Source organism: Saccopteryx bilineata, chromosome 10 (assembly GCF_036850765.1).
Source record: "Saccopteryx bilineata isolate mSacBil1 chromosome 10, mSacBil1_pri_phased_curated, whole genome shotgun sequence".
Taxonomy (NCBI): domain Eukaryota; kingdom Metazoa; phylum Chordata; class Mammalia; order Chiroptera; family Emballonuridae; genus Saccopteryx; species Saccopteryx bilineata.
In genome coordinates, this window is record NC_089499.1 from 65843639 (window position 1) to 65862745 (window position 19107).

General features: G+C 45.7%; 1 protein-coding gene across 12 annotated transcripts in view; it reads left to right on the top strand.

The window, feature by feature from the left end:
* Positions 1-19107, top strand: part of FOXP1 (forkhead box P1) — a 671570-nt gene that overhangs the window by 150743 nt on the left and 501720 nt on the right. The window lies entirely within an intron of this gene.

Genomic DNA, 19107 nt, shown 5'->3' on the forward strand with positions numbered 1-19107 from the left:
CTAAACATGGAAATTTGTTTTGAGAAAACTGGAAGAATGAGTCACTTCAGCTTCTTCTCTCAAAACATGTCTCTACTTGTCTCGGGCTGCTTCTAAAGCATTGAAGTTTCTCTTGATCCTGAGTAGAACCACAGGGAGAGAAATGGATATCTACCTTGCCCCATTCTGGTGAGTATGCAAGTTTAATAAAAATGGATTAAAAAAGCTAGATTTTCCCAGGCTGGGTGGCTCAGTGGATTAATCGTGCCAGTGCACAGAGGTTGCAGGTTCAATCCCCGGTCAGGGCACGTACGAGAAGCAACCAATGAGTGCACAACTAAATGGAACAACTAAGTGGAACAATGAGTTGATGCTTCTCTCTCCCCCCCTTTTCTCCACTCTCCCCCTCTTCCCGTCTTTCCACTCCTACACCCCCTTTCAAATCAGTGGGAAACTTAAGGGAGAAAAAAAGGGCTAGATTGTTTCAGAAGAACCCTTCTATATGTTATAACCTGTTTCTTAACAGGTAAAGCACGTTGAGCATTGATGGACTGCCTTTTAATCATCTTGCTATTAACATGAGGCCTTGTTCATACTTTACTTAATAGGCCCTCTCATTTCCTGTGTGGTAACTGGAATGCAGGCCTGGCTTCACATCTGCGAGTGAAGTGCATGGTGGGCAGTAGAGCAAATGAGCGTTCTGACACCATGGAGCCTGGTCACCTACCCGTTTTCTTTCAGTGATGGTGATTCCCATCAGGATCCTACTTTAACACATGGCAGCTTGTTGCCAGTCACTGCCCAGATACCTTCCTGCCTCAGTTTGTTCATCTGTTAAATGGGTATTACACTTTGTAAGTTCCTGGGAACTGTGTAAACTAATTTGTTAATGTTTGATGCAGAGGGCCTGGTCATACAGTGGCTGAATTTAAATGGCAATCATTATTTGTGTAGATAGACAGACAAATGTGTAAGCAGAGGTATTCAGGCCACAAATACATTTTATTTGACTTGTGTAATATTCTAAGTAAAAGGCTTGAAGTTATTCTGTTTAGTGAGATTTCTGTGCAAAGCACAGATTTCTGGCTTATTTTCACAAATCGAGAGATGTGGCAACCTTAGCCTTTCTGCCGTACTGGGACCAAGCTATTCCTTTAGATGAGGTTTGTCAAGCTGTCCAGTTAGGGACACTTTCCACACTCCCTGCTGTTGGATTCCCTGCTTGCTTCGATCCTTTAAGCAAGTGTCTGGCCCCTGTGGGCACTGAGTTTGCACCCGGAATAGAGGGTGTTCCCTGAAATGTATGTGCCAGTGTACTCGAGAGTATGGATGTAGTCAGTATGTGCCAGTGCACATGAGAGTATGGATGTAGTCAGTATTGACAGTGTACATGAGAGTATGGATGTAGTCAGTATTGACAGTGTACATGAGAGTATGGATGTAGTCAGTATGTGCCAGTGCACATGAGAGTATGGATGTAGTCAGTATGTGCCAGTGTACTCGAGAGTATGGATGTAGTCAGTATGTGCCAGTGCACATGAGAGTATGGATGTAGTCAGTATGTGCCAGTGCACATGAGAGTATGGATGTAGTCAGTATGTGCCAGTGTACTCGAGAGTATGGATGTAGTCAGTATGTGCCAGTGCACATGAGAGTATGGATGTAGTCAGTATGTGCCAGTGCACATGAGAGTATGGATGTAGTCAGTATGTGCCAGTGCACATGAGAGTATGGATGTAGTCAGTATTGACAGTGCACATGAGAGTATGGATGTAGTCAGTATTGACAGTGTACATGAGAGTATGGATGTAGTCAGTATTGACAGTGTACATGAGAGTATGGATGTAGTCAGTATTGACAGTGCACATGAGAGTATGGATGTAGTCAGTATGTGCCAGTGCACATGAGAGTATGGATGTAGTCAGTATTGACAGTGCACATGAGAGTATGGATGTAGTCAGTATGTGCCAGTGTACATGAGAGTATGGATGTAGTCAGTATGTGCCAGTGTACATGAGAGTATGGATGTAGTCAGTATTGACAGTGTACATGAGAGTATGGATGTAGTCAGTATTGACAGTGTACATGAGAGTATGGATGTAGTCAGTATTGACAGTTGCTCCTGCTAAGAATGTACAACTACATTTCTGGAAAGTGCCAGTTTTTAATCTCTTAAATGATTTAAACTTTCTAGAAGTTGTGCATCCCATATAAACAAAGGGATCCATAGAAAAACATACTCATTGGAGAATTACGAGGCCTATAATTTTGTCTTTAAATCTTAAGAGTGAATTGTAAGAACATGACTTCATAAAAACCTCTGAGACATTACAGCGCTTTAATAACACTGTGCTGCTACCTGTAATGCTTCATTTTTACTTTTATTGATGTAACAAGTCCTCCGCCTTTGTGCTCTGTCTCTGGTCCCACCCTTCTCTGCCCTGGGGAAGTGGCCTGGTTCCCTCCCTCCCCAGGGCAGAGGCTCCAGGGACACGTCCTGTCTGCAAAGAGTTTATGAGGTTTCTCCCACTCCTTCATTCTTAAGCCTGCCCCCCCCCACCCTCCCTGCTTCCTCTGGGGCTGCCAGCAATGCGTTACATTACATCTGCAACAAGTGCGGTTGCCTTCTCCACTGTGCCTGAGCCTGCATGTCCAGAGCATCAAGAAAAAACCAGTGGGTGCCCACGAGTGGCAGCAGCTTTTATGGAAGCCAGTCCCAGCAGGATGGCAGAGACCCCACTTCTCCAGGAGGCCCAAGCTTCTCGGAGAAGAGCGAAAACTGTCTTTTGCTTTGGTCTCTGGTAACCAGGTGTTCCACATCAAATCTCTGAATTCTTTCATTGTTTTTTTGTTTGTTTGTTTGTTTACAAAGACAGAGAGAGAGTCAGAGAGAGAGATAGACAGGGACAGATAGGAACAGAGAGATGAGAAGCATCAATCATTAGTTTTTCGTTGCGACACCTTAGTTGTTCATTGATTGCTTTCTCATATGTGCCTTGACCACGGGCCTTCAGCAAACCGAGTAACCCCTTGCTCAAGCCAGCGACCTTGGGTCCAAGATGGTGAGCTTTTGCTCAAACCAGAGGAGCCCGCGCTCAAGCTGGCGACCTCTGGGTCTCGAACCTGGGTCCTCCGCATCCCAGTCTGACGCTCTATCTACTGCGCCACCACCTGGTCAGGCAGAATTCTTTCATTCTTTCGTTCATTGACCCACGAGTTCTTTTCCATACATTTACTGAGTGCCTGTGACATATGAGGCAAAGCCCCTTTCAGTAGGAGATGAAGATAGATTTCCAGCCTGGTCCTGTAACAAGACACAAATGAGAAATTAAAATGATGGAGAGTGCAGCAGAGAAAGGCTTTATAAAAGGGTGACTTGACCTTGTCTGTTGAATGCCATGAAGTTCAAACAACCTTAGAGTCTTAGAACTTCTTGAGAAGTTCTCTGGATGGGGTTCATTTTTATTTTCCAGAAACTTCAGGGGGCAGCATGTGTCATGGTTTGAACGTGGTCATCTGGTCCCAAGTGAGACCCTGGGCCTGCCTCTTCTATTACAGTTCCGCATGGGCGTACTTTCCGTCATCCTGGCCGCCTGATTCAGACACACTGAGTCGGAGTCCAGTATGTTTCTTCATCTCTCCCAGATGTGGTCTTCTCGCCTAAAAATGGGGGTTATGGAATCTGCCTTATGCAAGGACTTAGTGGAAGAAGCTTATTAAAGCCCTGTGTGTACCACCTGCTGTCACCATTGTTGTTAATGACATGAATGGTCTCTTTTCTTGCATCTTTTCCCACCCAGGCCACATGGTGTGCTCTGTAAAGGACATCCTTCACATTCGTTTTCCAGAAGATTGAGGTCACTGGCTTGTTTCCTTTTGGACTGCCCAGCAGCCAGTGCCTGGCCACCTCCGCCCCACACTGGGGCTGAGTTCCACGGAGGTGTGCTCAGAACATCCCTCTCCAATGGCAGCAGCCTTTCTCTCTGCAGCCAGCCAATTCCATTTGGCTGCTTATCTGTTGCAGGGAGAAGCCACACTGCTCAGCGCTGGGCCAGCCTCTTGTGGGCTGCCCATAATAACACAGATGTAAAGGTTAGCAGGGAAAAGTGGGTCTGGGGCTGACTCCAGGTCGCTGGCAGCCCTGCCGAACTAGGCGCGCCCACCAATGACAACTGCAGCAAGAAGTGATTAAACCCCTATCTGCCATCTCACTGCCTCCCCTCCCCTTTCCTGTTTGGACTTGAGAGGCGATTGGAGCCCAGCCGACAGTTGGCGGAAGTGCTGCAAGGAGAGAGTGTTTATTTACAGCGAGATCGGGCGGGCTGGTTCAGGATGCGGTTTCTTGCAGGAAGTTCTGTCCCCACCCCTGGGTTTGATCATTTCTCAAAAAAAAAAAAAAAAGAAAGAAAATAAAAAAGAAAAAAAAAATCCTTGGTTGTTTGATGCCTGGGCTCTGGGACCAGCAGCACTGTGTGACCAGTCCTGACCCTGGCAGGGGTCTGGTCAGCTCGAGGCCCCAGCTGCTCCCCATGTATCCAGATGTGAGCTGCATTACAGGCCCCGAGAGAGAAAGTGGGCTGAGCTCACGTGCTGTGGGCTGTGCTTGGCACTGCTTCAGTGCTCTTTGAGGCTCTTACACGGGGTGTCTCAGAGAGAAATCACTCTGAGGTAAGGTCAGAGGCTCCTGTGCTCAGGTAGCAAGTCATTTGAGTTGTAGACTCATTGGGCTGGGGTTGGCTGAGTGCAGAGCGCTCAGTTTGGGGTGCCTTTTGCCTTTGGGAGTCTTGTAGAATGCTGAGAAAGAAGGGCGATAGGGCACTCCATTTATGACTTTAGTTAATTTCCTTAAGTTATATGATAATGCTATAGAATTTTCTCATCAACTGAGCAGTACTCTCTGTTCCTTACTAAAAAGTATACATAAGGTGAGGGAAATTGCAAATGTATATAAAATGGAAATGAAATCTCCCTCTGACAGGTTTGTAACCCGTCTTTTAAATGTCTAAGGTTTCCAGGACCAGCACCATCAATGTCACTTGGGAACTTGTTAGGGATGCAAGTTCTGGGTCCCCAGAGGAAAACTGCAGGCTCAGAAAACCTGGCATGGGTCCTGTAACTCTGCCTTGTAAAGGTTTCCTTAACATTCCACCTGTGACCCTAATGGCCACTAATATCTGAGAACGACAGATGTCAGGTGGCTTTCAGCTTTGAGCATGCATGAGAACCGTCTGGTGGCTGACCTGTTGAAACTAGAGGTACTCCAGTCACATCCGCAGAGACTGGTTCAGTTCATTGCCGCTGGAGCCTGAGAATCAGCATTCTTTTTCTTTTTTCTTTTCTTTTTTTTTGGGGGGGGGGCCAAGTATCATCTCTGTCCCCCACTCCCCTCCCACAGTAGTGCTTATGCAGTGACCCTGGATCTTTGATAAACCCTGACTTTGGGAGTGGCTGTCATTGTTGTTAAGAAAACAGACACAAAACAGAAAGTCAAAACCCTGGGATGGAGGAAGTGTCTCTTATTTGCTAATTTGGTTTATGACGACACTAACAAAGAGGACCTGGGCGCTGCGCACGAGCTTTCCCCAGATGTCCCAAACGCCAATGTCCCAAACGCCAAGCGCACTGCAAGAGTCTTTGTGACTAATTTCTGCAACTAAGAAAATTCATCCTTCCTTTTAAGAAACTCTTAAGTCTGCCAAAATTAATTGGACCATCTCGAGATTCAGAAGAAATCGCCAGGTCCTCCTATACATGTCTCCCCAAATGCTTTACCTGGTCTCTTAATGTGCCATGTTTTGGCTTGTAAATGTCTCCAAAAGATGCTAGTAGTAAGGTGGAATTTTGGGCCGATGGGCTTTGTTTGTGGAAATGGCAGACAAAGGTGAGGGTCTGTTTTAAGAGGCAGTGTATACAACAACACATACGGTGTACACAGTCCCTGTGTCAGGGAGCTCCCAGTCTGGTTGGCCAGTGGTTAACACAGAGAAGTGCATGTAGAGTAGAAGTATGTTAAAATGTAGAACTGAAACAAAAGGAGCAATAAGCTGTGAGGAATAGGGGAAAACTTTACAGAAGTGGTGCAGCAAGCTTAAGCAGGGCTTTGAAGGATGAATAGGAGTTGGCCCAATGGTTCCAGAGAAAGAATGTCATAGGCAGAGGCAGTAGCAAGGAATGTATCAGGCTCTGTCTCCTGAGATGTTTGATGCTTGGGACTTCTTCAGAGTTGTTGAGGAATAACTTCTGAATTGGAAGATTCTGGTTAAGATACTGTAGGAATTTAGTTGTTAAGATCCTCTTGATGTATATAACTTTGGGCAGAGTGGAAGGATTTTATGATGTACAGAGGACAGTAACTTCTATAACTTAGAGAAAATATTTTTTCTTGAAATTTCTCCCCTGGATCCCTAAGTTTTTCTGTAGTTTATGTGGGGTTGACGGGCTGCCCAAATCCTTATTCTTGGTGTCTGGATTCCCTGTGCCAGCATTTTCCAGTGTGTCTTGTTGGACATTACTGTGTTGATGTACTTCTCACTGAGCCCTGAAACACTAGGGTTTAGGAAACAGGTAAGAATGCCAATCTGGAGGTTTGCAGAGCTTATGTAAGATCCTACCCATGGCCCTGCCCAGTGTGTCTTGTTGGACATTAATATGTTGATGTACTCCTCACTGAGCCCTGAAACACTAGTGTTTAGGAAACAGAGGTAAGAATGCCACTGTGGAGGTTTGCAGAGCTTATGTAAGATCCTACTCATGGCCCTTATTTTGGACAGATTCTTGACTCTCCAAATGTTTCCCCCAATAAAGCTGGGGCACAGCAGTATCATTCTTCTGAGAGTGAGAAGACTGAATGAAGAATGTATAGAGAGCATTTAGCACCACACCCAGCAGGTTAGTAACAAGTCACTCTCTAGTCATCATCAAAGGCATATGTAAAAGAAAGAACAAACCCCACAGCAAACATGGTCTCTGAATTCTGCGCCAATGTAGAGCAGTTAAACCCTCGGCATTATTGACATTTGGAGCCAGAAAGTTCTTTGGTGTGTGTGTGGGGGGGGGGGGGGGTAGGGAGTGCTGTGCATTGTGGGAAGTACAGCAGTAACCCTACTGTACTAACTAGGTGCCAGTAGTACCACCCATGACAACCCAGACTGTTTTCAGATATTTCCATCTGTTTCCTAGGTGGACAGAATCACCCTGATGACCACCCCTGGTCTAGATGGCAGGCCACCAAGAGGCATGCCATGATTTGCAGCCTTATTTACCCTGACTGAGGCATGCTAAACCAGGTCTCTAATTCAGAACATGGAGAAAAGAATCCACAAGGAGCAGCTTAAAGAAGAGTTTCATAAAGTTTGCAATAGAGAACGTCATTAGCTTTTAAAACAATCACCCAGTTTTGAAGTCCTCGCACAACTCACATCCTGTTATACATACAGCCATTTTCATGGCTTTTCAGTTCATTCTGGTGTTACTTTAACACATGAGGAACAGGATCCTTGGGCTATTTATCTTTCCAAGATTTTTTTTTTCTTTTTTGTTAAAAAAAATTTAAATTGTGGTAAAATACAAGGAGCATGAAATTTACCATCATAGCCATTGGGAAGTATACAGGTCAGTAGTACTTATATTCCCATTGTTGTGCAGCTAGTCTCCAGAATTATTTCTTGCAAAAGTGAAACTCTGTACCTATTCAACAACAAATCCCATTTCCTCCTCCCTGCAGCTCCAGGGTAACATTTAGTTATCCACACAAATTAGAGGGGATACAGTAACATGAAGACTCCAGGAGAATGGCATCCCCCATTTGATACTCTGATCTCTATGAACTTGACTACTCTAGGCACCTCATATAAGTGGAATCCTGCAGTATTTGTCTTTTTTCGTAACTGGCTTAAGTCACTTAGCGTAAGTCCTCATGGCTCATCCACGTTGTAGCACATGTGAGGATTTCCTTTCTTTTTAAGGCTGAATAACATTCCATTACATGTATATACCACATTGTGCTTATCCATTTATCCTTTGATGGATACTTGGGTTGCTTCTGTGTTTTGGCTGTTGTGAATGACGCTGCTGGGGACATGGGTGTACAAGTATCTCTCCGAGTCCCTGCTTTCAGTACTCTTGGCTATATACTCAGATGTGGAATTGCTGGATCATACGGCAATTCTATTTTTTCTTCCTCTTTTGAAATGTTCTTGCTCTTTCTTAATGAATGGAAACAGAATTCACTGTCCTTCAGGTCCATTCCCACCCTTTCTTGAAACTCCTCATTATACCATGCTGCTCTAGTTCTTTCTCCTACCCCACTTATGCACATGGATACTCAGATGTTGTTAGGGACCAGCACCAGGCAGTCATTTGCATCCATGGACTGGTTGTTGACTGGTTGTTCTCAGCAGCACTCAGGCAGCCATCAATAGCCACCTTTGTTCACTTTGTTCCCTGAGCTTTGTATCTGTGGAAGCACAAGCCTGGCCCCTCTTTGCATGTCTGCCACCTGCATAGAGTCAGACCCTTACTCGATTTGGTGAAGTGGTGGAGAGGAAGCTGTGCTGTGAGAAGGGCGGTCCGTGCCTTCTTCCCAGTGGAGCTGGGAAGCACCTGCAGCTCCAGCCCAAAGGCCCCATTTCCAGCCTGTCCCTGAGGAGCTCCGCGTCCCAGCTGCCTGCTGGGCTGCCCCGTGGTCTTCAGAGTTTCCAGCTGGGTGTCACCAGTCAGGGTGTGGAGAGATGAGTGGGACTCGTCATTTACTTTTAAGTATCTTGGTTCTTCATTGACATTCTCAGTGTAAGGAAACAGGAGAGCAAAAGAGCAGTATGTTGAAAAGCTTGTATCTATGGAGACGGCTTTTTTTGTCCATTTTCTTTTCCAATTAGACTGAAACCTCCCAGAGTCTTTGTAATTCTCCTTGCAGAGTGGGCCTACCAAGCCTTCTGCCTGAGAATTATATGTTGGCTCTCAACACTTGAGGTGGATAAGTGAAACCTGAAAGGCTCATGGGAAGGAGAGTCTTAGTATTTGGAGCTCAAAATATTGTAGGTGGAGGGATCCTGAAGGAGAGGCCAGAGTCGAAATCCCTACCCTGCTATCCCATCCAATCCTTTTAGGAGCCGGGGTTCCCTGCAGGTAGCTGGAGGGAGGTGTCCGCGGAGATGGTGGAATGCAAGGGAGCTACAGCCACAGACGCTGCTCTTAAAGGTGCATAAATAGGTGAGAAAAGGACTAGTCTTGCTGTCTCATATTTTGAAAAGTAATCCAAAACACCAGTTCTTTCAGGCTAGTGTAGGTCATATCAGCTAGGTTGCTAGAAAATGAAGAACATGGGGCAACATTCATTCATTCATTCAGAAATAGATACTTTAAGACTCACATGCTGCAGCCAGACACACTGTTCATCAGGACATCCCTTCTAATTCCTGCATGTGACTGAACACTTGAAATGTGTGCGTTCTCCGGAAGGTAATACATTATTTCATTTTTCTACTTGTTTTTATCTCTTTTTCTTTGTAGAAATATTAGAAATAGGTCCCAGTGCTGGAATCACACAAAAACACTTTTCTTTTGAAAATAAGCCATTGTTATTGTTTGAATTAATTTTTATTTTCTACCCCTCTCCCCTCAGAGGATCATGGGAACTTTCCTTGGGCTCCCTTTTGCTCAATCTCGTAATAGGGAGCTTTTCAGCTCTTGGGATCAAGCTTTTCTCTTTGTCTGCAGGGGATCCTGCCCCTTTGAGGCAGCACCTTGTTTCTTTGATTGCCGCTTCGGCTGGGTTTCCTGGACTGCAGCAAAAGGCGTTGTCAGCTCTCATTCCCAGTGTGGCCAGGTTCTTCCTTTATATTCCTCAAGGTCTCACAGGGATACTTCTGTGAGCAGATGATAATTCCAGATGTGACCTGAACTTTATGCCCTTCCACACCTTGGCCTGAGGTGGCTGTTGGGTGGAGAGGGATGATGACAGGCCGTTGCAGAGTAGCGGGGTGGAGAGGGACGACAGGCCGTTGCAGAGTAGCGGGGTGGAGAGGGACGGCGACAGGCCGTTGCAGAGTAGCGGGGTGGAGAGGGACGACAGGCCGTTGCAGAGTAGCGGGGTGGAGAGGGACGGCGACAGGCCGTTGCAGAGTAGCGGGGTGGAGAGGGACGGCGACAGGCCGTTGCAGAGTAGCGGGGTGCAGAGGGACCGCGACAGGCCGTTGCAGAGTAGCGGGGTGGAGAGGGACGGCGACAGGCCGTTGCAGAGTAGCGGGGTGCAGAGGGACCGCGACAGGCCGTTGCAGAGTAGCGGGGTGGAGAGGGACGGCGACAGGCCGTTGCAGAGTAGCGGGGTGGAGAGGGACGGCGACAGGCCGTTGCAGAGTAGCGGGTGGAGAGGGACGGCGACAGGCCGTTGCAGAGTAGCGGGGTGGAGAGGGACGGCGACAGGCCGTTGCAGAGTAGCGGGGTGGAGAGGGACGGCGACAGGCCGTTGCAGAGTAGCGGGTGGAGAGGGACGGCGACAGGCCGTTGCAGAGTAGCGGGGTGCAGAGGGACCGCGACAGGCCGTTGCAGAGTAGCGGGGTGGAGAGGGACGGCGACAGGCCGTTGCAGAGTAGCGGGGTGGAGAGGGACGGCGACAGGCCGTTGCAGAGTAGCGGGTGGAGAGGGACGGCGACAGGCCGTTGCAGAGTAGCGGGGTGGAGAGGGACGGCGACAGGCCGTTGCAGAGTAGCGGGGTGGAGAGGGACGGCGACAGGCCGTTGCAGAGTAGCGGGGTGGAGAGGGACGGCGACAGGCCGTTGCAGAGTAGCGGGGTGGAGAGGGACGACAGGCCGTTGCAGAGTAGCGGGGTGGAGAGGGACCGCGACAGGCCGTTGCAGAGTAGCGGGGTGCCCTTTCCCCTTCAGAATGCTCAGAGAGCCCTGGGATGTCTGTGTACCTCGCCCCGTGCCTCTGCCATGCCGCCCGAACTGGGGGAGCTCCGTGGGGAATTGCTGTTGGCTTTTGTACCCTGAAATCTGTATGTGTTCATGATTTGTTTTCATTGTCATGCATTATTCTTAAAAGTGGAATTGTGGCATCAGAGAGACTGAAAAATTTTAATGCCAGCATTCTGTTTTCCAGGATAATACCAAGTTTGTTTCCTGTCAGCTTTTTATTTGAACACCCATTTCCCTAAACACCACTAGTATAGGCTATTCTATATGAATATATTCCCTAATTTGGTAGATAAAATATAGTATTGTCTTAGTTTGCATGGTTTTTATTGATAATGGGGCTGAAATATTTTTCCCTGCATTTTAGATAGGTACTAAGATTATATAAACTTAGATTATTGTAGTGGACATTAAGCATCATTCCTGCAAACAGATCTCTACTTTTATCTTTGGCAGATAAAGACTCCAAAGCAGAATTTGGTTTTCCAGGTGTTTTGAAGTATTCTTGTTATTACTCTGGGAAGACAGAGTCTAGGCTTGTTTATGACTGCAAATGGTTTAACACTATTGGGTTGATGGAGTTAATCCTTGAAACTTTTCTTAGTATTATGAATCAATTCATAAGTGTTTTATGGAAATGCATGATATCGTAGAAGGGACCATATTTCATGAAACTAAAACTAGGACTTCTGATTTTATGAGAATGAGTCATATTTCTGGGGACAGCGGAATGAGGTATTTGGAGCGTGGGCTGTCATGTTATATCCAGAGGATAGTGTCATCATAAGAACTAGCATGTGCCCTGTGTTCCTCAGACCATAAGGTCCTCCGCTGGTTCATTTGTTTCATGCAGAAGCTATTCTGTGCTTAAAATAAGCTTGGAAACACTGGCTTATACCAAACCGACTCTAAATTTTATTTTATTTTTGACTATAGGACATCTCAGACTATACTAATGTGCATTGTTGATTTCAGAGGAAACTCTGAACATATGTGGAGTTTTCCAGATTACATGTTCTTCACTGGGAGTAGGTTGGGCAACAAGGAGCAATGCCTTTGGCTTACGCAAGAACCCATACCAAGAATACGGTGTGGAGAATGCTTCATTGAAATAGGTAGAAATTCCTACATGACATAAACCCATACTCCCTGGAGATAAAGCCCAGAAATGTTTTCTTAAGTTATGGAATAAAGATATGTTAATATATCTAGAGGGTTTTCTCTTCCCTTTCTTCTTCTCTTTCCCTTTTGCTATTAAAGTTATTACTTTAAGATCTTAAGAGAATAATAATGACATCACTGAAAAGTAGTGTGTGTGTGTGCACGCTTGTGTGTGTGCATGCTCACATATATACGCCCAGGAGATAATTCTTGCTGTAGAAATGAATATTTACTGCTTTTCAGAATAGCTTTATTCCAGGATGAAAGGTAACCAAACCAGTCTTATTGCTACATTTTGTTTGATGTTGCTTAGTCTTAGATATCACTTAATAAATAATGGTTTAGTTTGTTGACTGTTTTGTGCAAGGCAGTGAACCATGAAGGAGGACAGATAGAAGTTACGTTTCTTGGCCTCAAACACTTACACTTTAGTTGAAAAAAAAAGAGAGAAGCAGTGAAAAATAAAAAGATGGTGCTGTTTAATTACCATTTTAAAAACTGAAGAAATGTCATGAAGCTGAGCAAGCTGCCTTATGGCTTGATCGTATGCCGGGCTGCAGGAGACCAAAGGACGGAGAAAAGGAGGCCCCCACAGGTGCCTCAAAGTCGAGGGTTTTAAACTCTTCTGGGGTCATGAGCCCCTTTGTGAAACTGGAAAATCTCCCAGTCCCTCTATGTCCCCTTTCCCACTGCCCCGAACTGAACGTGCTGATGTTTGTCATATCCACCTCTACTCCAGTACCTTTAAGAAATACAAGATTTGTGATTGAAGACATCCTCCAGCCTCACAGTTCAGGGCTAATTTCACACAGAAAGTGCAAGAGCCCAGTGCCAGTGCAGCCCAGTGCCGCCACAGCCCCATACGGCACACAGGGCTTCTCACTATTTTGTACACCAAAGGCAGTGGCCATCAGGGCATGCATGCTTTTGTGTTTCTCTTTCATTGGCATAAACCACATCATAATGGGCACATGCAGGACCTTTTTAAATGGATGACCTCAGGCCCATCCTAGACTTGGGAAAGACTTGGGAAAAACTAAACTTGAGGGATATGAAGATAAATGATTGCAATTGAAGCCAGCCAGGAAGCTATAATGCGGGCTTAGGCTCTCATTTGGCATGGAGCTGTAGCTGATAATGTAAGCTTCCTTACTGTCTGCCATCAGGGGATAGCTAATGGTGCAGTTAAGTGCAGGCACACCTTTGCTTACCTGCAGACCGAGACCTTCACTCAGCCGCCAGCCACCGGGAGGGAGAACCCACGTGGGGTCTGGCAAAGGCTCGAAACTGCTCTTGTGAGGGGGAGACACAGGCCACTGGAGCCAGGGGACCCCGGCAGCTGGGGAGAGCTGTCTGCTGGGGAGGAAAATATAGCCCCTGTTAACCTGTTTTATATTCTGTTTGAACAGCATGCACGTTTTTAATGTGTGTTTTTATTTAGTTTACAGGCCTTTCCCCTGCACATCCAGAGATTGTTCCAAGTCTCCCCTGCCAGCCTCTCTCTGATGTGTGATGTCAGATAGCAAACGTGTTGGGAAGTCTTTGAACATTTTTATTTCTTGGGTTAAAGTATTTTCCCTGATGGACTGGTGTGTGCATGACAGTAACAAACATGAGATCTCATTGCTGTGTTTTGATGGATATGTGTAGAGTGTATGTTTAAAGAAAAAGGAAAATATCAAAAGTCTGGCACCTACTGTTTGATTTTATAGTTTTAAAAACAATGCTTCCAGTGGCCCAGCTAGTTGACGCAGGCCTGCTTTCTTTTCTTCATGGTTCTTATATGTTAACAATTTATGACTTGACTTTCATAGTTTGATAGGTGAATTCTTACATATAAATTAACCCTCATCACTGATTTGCTTTTTTTATGTCAATGTGGGGGGATTAAATACAGTAAGCAATTTACTCTTGTCACTGATTTTTTATTTTTTAAATACCTAAGGAGCCAAAAACTCCATACAGATACAAGGTGATCAAGGAGTCTGCCCAGTGGAACCATTCATTCAAACCCACTGGTATTTTATTTTTCTTACCGCTCAGACTGTTACATCCTTAGAAACATTGCAAAGAAGAGCTCCTCAGCCAAATAATGTTTTAAATGTTTTTTACATGTTCACATTCCCTGTCAGAGTTAAGTGTTGAATTGCTCTGAAGGCCAGACTTAGGAAAGAGCCACACAGTTAAGCCTGAAAATGAAGTCCATGTGGGGGACTGTTGGCTGGGGGCAGTGCTCGTGGATGGGGGCAGGCTGTGAGGAGCAGGTCTGTGTATAAGCGGCCAGTGTCTGCGGCCTGGGGGGCCCCAGCGGAGAGCCCAGTGCCAGCTCAGACCTGGCCTGTTAGGTGGAGCATCAGCCCAGGGGACCCAGTGGAACAGAGTTACTAACCAGGGAGGGACAGGAAAAGGAAGCTTCCGAAAGAAGAATGAGGGTCATTGGGCCAGGTCCTGGGAGGAGCACACCATTGTACTCTGAATGCAGGGAGGGGTGTAGGGTCAAAATCTGGCTGGGGTGGAGAGGTAGGCACGGGGAAGGGGACAGGGAGCTGTGTGGAGCTTGGCGGAAGGAAAAGCTGACTGGATCAGTGCAGAGGCTGGGCTGGGTGGTGGCCAGGCCGGCAGGAGTGGCCTGGACACAATCGGGTCTTCAGGGTTGACCCTCTGTAGACCACAGGCAGGCCTTCCCACTGCTTCAGGACTGAAGTTCCTTGAGGACATGATACAAGTACCAGCTCTTCTGAGGAGCCTCTCTGACACTTTGGTTGGCTCTCAAGAAATACTTGATGTACAGTCTGCTAAGACTGACAGACCCAGCACTGCCGCCGTCCTCTCTGCTGCTCAGGGAGCTCAGGTGGTGTCAGCCGTGTGCTGACAGAGGGGCAGGACTTGCACGGCAGAGTTTACATTTAGTCTGCTTCACCTCATGGCTTTGGTTTCCCGTGTGACACGCACAGTGAAGTCAGAATAAACACGTGGAAAGAAAACAGTTGTTGGAAAAGGCTTGACGCTTTGGATTCTGAAAACAGTCCAGGGTTGTAGTGGCTTCATGGAAATGTCAGTTGCCATTGCTATTGGGGTGTGTTCGTTACCAATGAAGTAAGTACCTTGCAGTAAGGAGCTTTTAAGTTTCTATTAACTTGAGCAAATACCCATGGAAAATTTGTTTGGTTGATATAACCATCCAAATCAATCAGTAGGGTCACCTGGGACCAGACTGACCAGGGGTTGAATCCCTACTTACCACTTACTGTCTGAGTGATCCTGGCAAGTTACATTATACTTCTGAATCTCAGTTTTTCCAGCTGTGAAATGGGAGTATGGTATGAGTGAAGCCTATGTCTTTGCCTAGAGCAGTGGTTCTCAAAGTGTGTGCCAAGGCACACCGGTGCACCCTAGATTTCCAGGTGCGCCCAATGGTATTCCAGAGAAATATGTGCCTGTTAGGGACCAAAAAACCAACAGGGTTTTTGGAGTTTAGATTTTGGGGGGACAGAGGTGTGGGGAATCGGCTGTAAGCTGACAGTCTGCCCAATCCCCTACCTCACTTGCCTGATTAGGTTGCAAAAGGCTGTTAAGTTGTGGTGCAGGATTGTTTACACTACCCTCCATGTTCCCCAGAAAGACTGGAGGCAAGTTTCTTCTATCCTTTGTTTGGTGTAAAGTTAAGATGATATATATATAGTGGGGCTTTTCTGCACTCAACACAATTAAGAGTAAAAAAAGAGGAATTTTACAATGTTTTGACGAGGAAATGAGAGTTTGCCTTTCAAATATATGCCCAAACATTGAAGAAATTGCTAGGACACATCAGGCTCATGTTTCTCATAAACACAAGAATGAAAAAACTTAACACATTCACGCCAGGACCTGCCAAATTTACTAAATTTTACTAAGAATGTATCTACATATATATAAAGATAACTTTTTTGTTGTTTTTATTTTTTAACCCCTCTCTTTTATGAATTCTAAAAAGCATAACAAAAAATGTAACAAAATGTTTTTTAATGTCAGAAGAAATTTAATTTTGTTGTATTTATTTCATTTAATTACCATAAAAGCACGCTTGGACTTTATATTTTTTTCTTTAATATTTGACTTAATTATTATAACATATTTCTCAGAAATCTGTATCTAGTGGACCTACAGTTATCTGTAGGATTTTAAATGTGCCCCAACTTCAAAGAGTCTGAGAACTACTGGCCTAGTGCCTTGTCCAGTGTGAACACTGAGTGTGTCATCTCTTATTAGTGAACTGTCCTCTGCCGGAATGACACATACGTCACCAAGAACATGAACGACACAGATACTTCCTGGGCAAGCATGTCCTAACACATTGCTTCCTTTTGTTTTCATGGCCTTTCTTTTTCTTGAAGCCTTTTTTGATCTTACTCACCAACCAGAATAATGAGTGTGGACTCCGTTCCCACTGCAGGTTTGTTGGGCTGCAGGAGCTGGTTTCTTCCCACATGTAGTTCTTTACATGGCTCGTTTGTGTGCCCATTGTCCTCCCCAAATTAACCTGAGCCATTTGAAGGCTGGGGCTGTGTCTACTGGATCCTCTTCTGGCACTTACCACCCTGCAGGCTTCCTCCCACCAGGCATCTTCTAAAGGTTTTGTTGGAATGAGATAAAATGTTGAGGGAGAATGTCTGCGAAAGTGTCTCATGTAAGAGAAGGTCCCTCAGCACTGCGCCTGCGTTCCCTGGGGTTGTGGCTGCTTAGTTGCTCCAAGGGCAGCTGGGCCAGTGACCTGTAAGGCATTCCACTGTGGACACACTTTCCCCAGAAACATGTCCCTACCTCCCCTGCAGTCCAGCGAGCTTGAGCAACAGACACCATAAGGCAGAGAGTTACGGGGGTCTGACTTCCAAAGTGGCAGAATGCGGAGCTCTCTGTTTCCCTGGGGTCTGAGCAGGTAGTCTCATCTTTTAGACATAACTCTGAAAGCTTCAAATAGAGAAAAACTTGACATTGAACATTAAAGATCCACTGTTGTTTTACATTAAAGTGTATTTAACAAGGAACCAAATAATTCCTAGGGTAAATATAGTAAAGGATAGATCCTGTTATAAGTGAAGTAATGTGAAGATAACTATTCCTGTTCCCCCCCTTCCCATGAACTTGGGATTCCAGTATATCACAGACAAGCATCAGAGCCCAAGATTTAAATCTGTTACTGAATCTCTTCCAAAAAAGCAGGGAAAAGCTACCAGTTTGTCATCTGTTATAAAATTTCCTAACCTTTCTTCTTTTTGTTATTTCTGTACCATTATTCACTCGGCTTGCCATCCTGTGCCAGACTTGCGCCTGCTCATTTCACTATGTGTGCACGGCTGTGGTCTTTGTTTTATGAGTAAGGACTGTCGGGTTGAGTTAGCAATGCTGAAATTGCTCACGCTGCAGAGTTCCCGAGTCAGACTTTTGGCGGTTTGAGGCTGGCTATTTTGGGGTATGGTCAGGAGAGAGCCAGTTAAAAAACCTGAATTGCCTTCTCCCCAGGGTGGTCTTTCTCTGTCAAGACTGTGGTTGGATCCCAGGCAGTCGGAGCAAAGCTCTCGTGTCACTTCCTGTGTGAGCTTGGATGGAGAAGAAAGAAGTCTCCATTTCTCCCAACTTGCCAGTTTTTATAGCTTCCCAGTAGAACAGAAGTAGCTTGGAGGATTTTGAATTATGTTTTTTACTGGATATGCAAATATGTATTGAGGAATGCTGGTGATGGGCTTATCTTGGGGTTTTTGGAATGAGGAATATAGTGCACATAAGTTTTGTACTTTCTTACATAAAGTGAACAAAAAGGCCATCAGCCAGGTGAGTCAGAGAGAACCACAGGGTCATTTGGTTGTATTCAGACAACGATGATTCTTGAAGACAATGACTTCCTTGGAAAGTCTTACATTGAACGTTCCACCAAATTTTAGCTCAATATTTAGTTAACACAAGACGAATCATTATGGAACATGCTAATTCTGTTTTTCCATTTTTATACAGTCTAACATTTTTTTTTTTCAAATACAATACTTGTTCAAGTTTTGCTCCTAAGCATTTTTCTAACTTTCTATTTCTATTTCAATATTTCCTGCTGCCTAGACATCAGCAGATGGACAGGGACATTTCAGGACCCCCGCCTCCCTCCAACCCCTCCCCCCGAGTTCTCACCAGCTACACACACAAGTACTGCGCTCCTCCTGGCTCTCTGCTTCTTGGCATAGGCCTTGATTCCTGAAATGCTTACAGCAGAAAAAAGTTTCTCAGGTAAGCCTGTCCAAGAATGTTTTTTTTTCTTTAAAAAATAGTTTCCTGCTGCCCCCTCCCCCCCCCCCCCCCCCAGAGAGGTGAAGGCAGATACAGTGCAGTCTCTTCCACAGTTCTTCCTCAGTGTCCCCGTAGAAGTGATGTCTCCTCCAGGGCCTGGCGTCCTGCTGATGGGCGAGGTTGCCGGAACACGTGGACCACACAGCTCTAGGGCAGCTGCCAACAGCCAGACCTCACATCTCCCTTCTTGCCCAGCCATGCTTTAGTATTTTGATGTCTTCTCCTTAGGTTTGCTGGCGGTAATAACGGAAGCAAAAAATGTCAGCTGACTACTGTGTTCATGTCGGCACTAGTCCAGGGAGTTTCAAAGAGATGCTTTATTGATTCTGTAATTGTGCAGTACGATGGACAAGCTGAGCGGATTTTCAGGGCCAGGAAAGCCCCTGTTCCACCAGCAGCTCCCAGATGAGCCAGGTTTGCAGGGGACTCCAGAGCTGCTGCAGCTCAAGGTGAAGGCTGCTTAACCCTTTTCCCAGTGTGCCCCTCAGGTTTCCTTTGTGCTTCTGTGTGTCTGGCCTCTCTAGTTGCTTAATTTCCTTTGAATTTCAAGATTCGTCCTATTATTGTTCTGTGGCTTTGCCTGTTGGCAAGGACTGTTATCGACCTTGGGCGTGAAAGACTGTTCCTACAGGAGCTTCTTTAGAACAATGGACTCTCAGTGGGAACTCCTCATGAAAAAACCCTCTGAAGTGGCCTCTAAACAAGTCTTGATAAGATACTACAGCCCATTCTCTGCTCATAA